Genomic DNA, 3,481 nt, shown 5'->3' with positions numbered 1-3,481 from the left:
ACCCAACAAAAAAAAAACAATGGGAACTTAGGGTTTCATGATCTTCTCTAACACAAAGTGCATGCAGGGTGTATGTGCTGGCAACAAACTTGCCCGGCCCAGAGGAAAGAGGAAGAATTTATTTCAAACTATTTTCTTGTAGAAGTGTTTATTTCAAACTACCTTCTCGTATAAGTGTTTATTTCAAAATGGCTTTAGAAACTGAGGTCCTAAAAAAGAGAATTTGAGGTCCTAAAACATCATTGTTCTTTGAAAATCCTCGCATTGGGACCAACCTATGGCCTCAACACCTAGTTATTAGCCTCACATATTATCGACTAATTGCTTTAGATGATTATAGTTGTTTTGCGATCCAAACCTTTCGTCACTCATAACATGATTTCATATCAATAAGAAAACTTTATTCATCCCTTTTCTTAACCATATATGGCACAATAATACAACTATTCACATATTTTAAGAACGGTTTTGTGGAAATGCCACATTCACATCTACTTTGTCCTCCAGAAGCCCTAGGAGCGGTCCATGTCTTACTCGAACGTTTTCAAATCAAGTTTTTTCGCGCATACGCAAAGCTTGCGTATCATTCCATTGATAGAAGAAGAAAGAATACAAGGTATGGGACAACACATGCACGAACGCAAGACGACATGACATGGTGCCCGGAGCAGAGGGACATGGGGTGCTCGGCCCAAACAAATAAAAATAACAAGGCATAACTCTCCTAACCCTGAGAAGCAACTCGAACCTAATGAAGACAACCAACAAATCCTACTCCACCGTCGGGGACGCCATGGGCGATCAAGATCGTGTCAAATCAAGAACACGAGAGAGAGAGAGAGAGAGAGAGAGAGAGAGAGCGATCAAACACATAGCTACGGGTACAAACCCCCAGCCCCGAGGATGAACTACTCACGCATCACCATGGAGGCAACAAGGATGAAGAAGATGGCCTTTGGGGCTTCCCCCTCCGGCAGTGTGCCGAAAAAGGCCTCCAGATGAGATTGCTTCGGAACAGAGGCTTGCGGTGGCGGAGTAAAAGTTCTAGGTTACTTTACGGAGTTTCTTAATTCATAGGAATTTTTAGCGTTCGAGTCACGTCAAAAGGTGTCACAAGGGCAACACCCTGGGGGGTGGGCGAAGGAAATATGCCCTAGAGGCAATAATAAAGTTGTTATTTTATATTTCCTTATTCATGATAAATGTTTATTATTCATGCTAGAATTATATTGATCAGAAACTTAAATACATGTGTGAATACATAGACAAACACGGTGTCCCTAGTGAGCCTATACTTGACTAGCTCGTTGATAAAAAATGGTTAAGGTTTCCTAACCATAGACATGAGTTGTCATTTGATAACGGGATCACATCATTAGGAGAATGATGTGATGGACAAGACCCATCTGGTAGCTTAGCATAATGATCGTTTAGTTTTATTGCTATTGCTTTCTTCATGTCAAATACATATTCCTTCGACTATGAGATTATGCAACTCCCGGATACCGGAGGAATGCCTTGTGTGCTATCAAACGTCACAACGTAACTGGGAGATTATAAAGATGATCTACAGGTATCTCTGAAGGTGTTTGTTGGGTTGGCATAAATCGAGATTAGGATTTGTCACTCTGAGTATCGGAGAGGTATCTCTGGGCCCTCTCAGTAATACACATCATAAGAAGCCTTGCAAGCAAAGTGACTAATGAGTTAGTTGCAGGATGATGTATTACGGAACGAGTAAAGAGACTTGTCAGTAACGAGATTGAACTAGGTATGTAGATACCGACGATCGAATCTCGTGCAAGTAACATACCGATGGACAAAGGGAATTACGTATGTTGTCATAACGGTTCGACCGACAAAGATCTTCGTAGAATATGTAGGAGCCAATATGAGCATCCAGGTTCTGCTATTGGTTATTGACCGGAGAGGTGTCTCGGTCATGTCTACATAGTTCTCGAACCTGTAGGATCCGCACGCTTAACGTTCGATGACGATATTGTATTATATGAGTTATGTGATTTGGTGACCGAATGTTGTTCGGAGTCCCGGATGAGATCACAAACATGACGAGGAGTCTCGAAATGGTCGAGAGGTAAACATTGATATATAGGATGATAGTATTCGAACGCCAGAAGTGTTTTGAAATGTATCGGGTATTTATCGGAGTACCGGGAGGGTTACCGGAACCCCCGGGGGGAATATATGGGCCATGAGAGGGGATCACACCAGTCCATAAGGGGTGCCCCCCCCTATGGCATGTGTCCAAATAGGATAAGGAGAAGAGGGGGTTCAGCCCTCCCTTCCTTCTCTTCTTCCCCCTTCCTTTCTTCTCCGGTGGAAAAAGGAAAGGGGGGCGCCACTTGGGGAAACCCCAAGTAGGATTCGAATCCTACTTGGGGCGCCCCTGGCTGCCTCTCCTCCCCTCCTACCTATATATATGTGGGGAGGGGGCGCCTAGAACACACAACATCAATTGTTAGCCGTGTGCGGCGCCCCCCTCCACAGTTTACCCCGGTCATATCTTCGTAGTGCTTAGGCGAAGCCCTGCGCGGATAACTTCACCATCACCGTCACCATGTCGTCGTGCTAACAGAACTCATCTACTACCTCGACACCTTGCTGGATCAAGAAGGCGAGGGACGTCACCAAGCTAAACGTGTGCAGAACTCGGAGGTGCCGTACGTTCAGTACACTACAAAAAGAGGACACATCCGTGACATTTTCATGTCATGCTTATGACACTTCTATGACGATAATTGTGACAAAACCCGGTATCATCATAGATGTGGTGGGATCCTACTTCTATGACAAAAAATCATGACAGAAAATGGGCTTTTCGTCCTGGGTGGGCCGGAGATGCACCTGCATGACATTCTTTGGGCCTGGGTGGGCCGGAGATGCACCTGCATGACATTCTTTGGGCCGTTCATGACGGAAAAAATCATGGTAGAAGCGAGGGCGGGGAAAATTTCGGGGAGTTCTAATATGTCTCCGTCCTTCTATAATTTTTGATTGTTCCATGCCAATATTCTACAACTTTTACATACTTTTGGCAACTTTTTATACTATTTTTGGGACTAACATATTGATCCAGTGCCCATGCCAGTTCCTGTTTGTTGCATGTTTTTTGTTTCGTAGAAAATCCATATCAAACAGAGTCCAAACGGTATAAAAACTTACGAAGATTTTTTTGGAATATATGTGAATTTTGGGAAGTGTAATCAACGTGAGACGATGCCCGAGGGGCCCACGAGGGTGAGGGGCGCGCCCCAGGGGGTAGGGAGCGCCCAGGGCCCTCGTGGCCACTTCATAAGGCGGTTGGTGCCCTTTTTTGCCGCAAGAAAGCCAATATCCGGATAAAAATTGTGTCAAAATTTCAGCCTAATCGGAGTTACGGATCTCCGGGAATTTAAGAAACGGTGAAAGGGCAGAACTAGGGAGCGCATAAACAGAAGGAAACAGAGAGAGAGAGAGAGAG

The sequence above is a fragment of the Triticum dicoccoides genome, chromosome 6A (assembly GCF_002162155.2).
Source record: "Triticum dicoccoides isolate Atlit2015 ecotype Zavitan chromosome 6A, WEW_v2.0, whole genome shotgun sequence".
In the NCBI taxonomy this organism is placed as follows: Eukaryota; Viridiplantae; Streptophyta; class Magnoliopsida; order Poales; family Poaceae; genus Triticum; species Triticum dicoccoides.
This window is presented reverse-complemented; position numbering follows the sequence as displayed.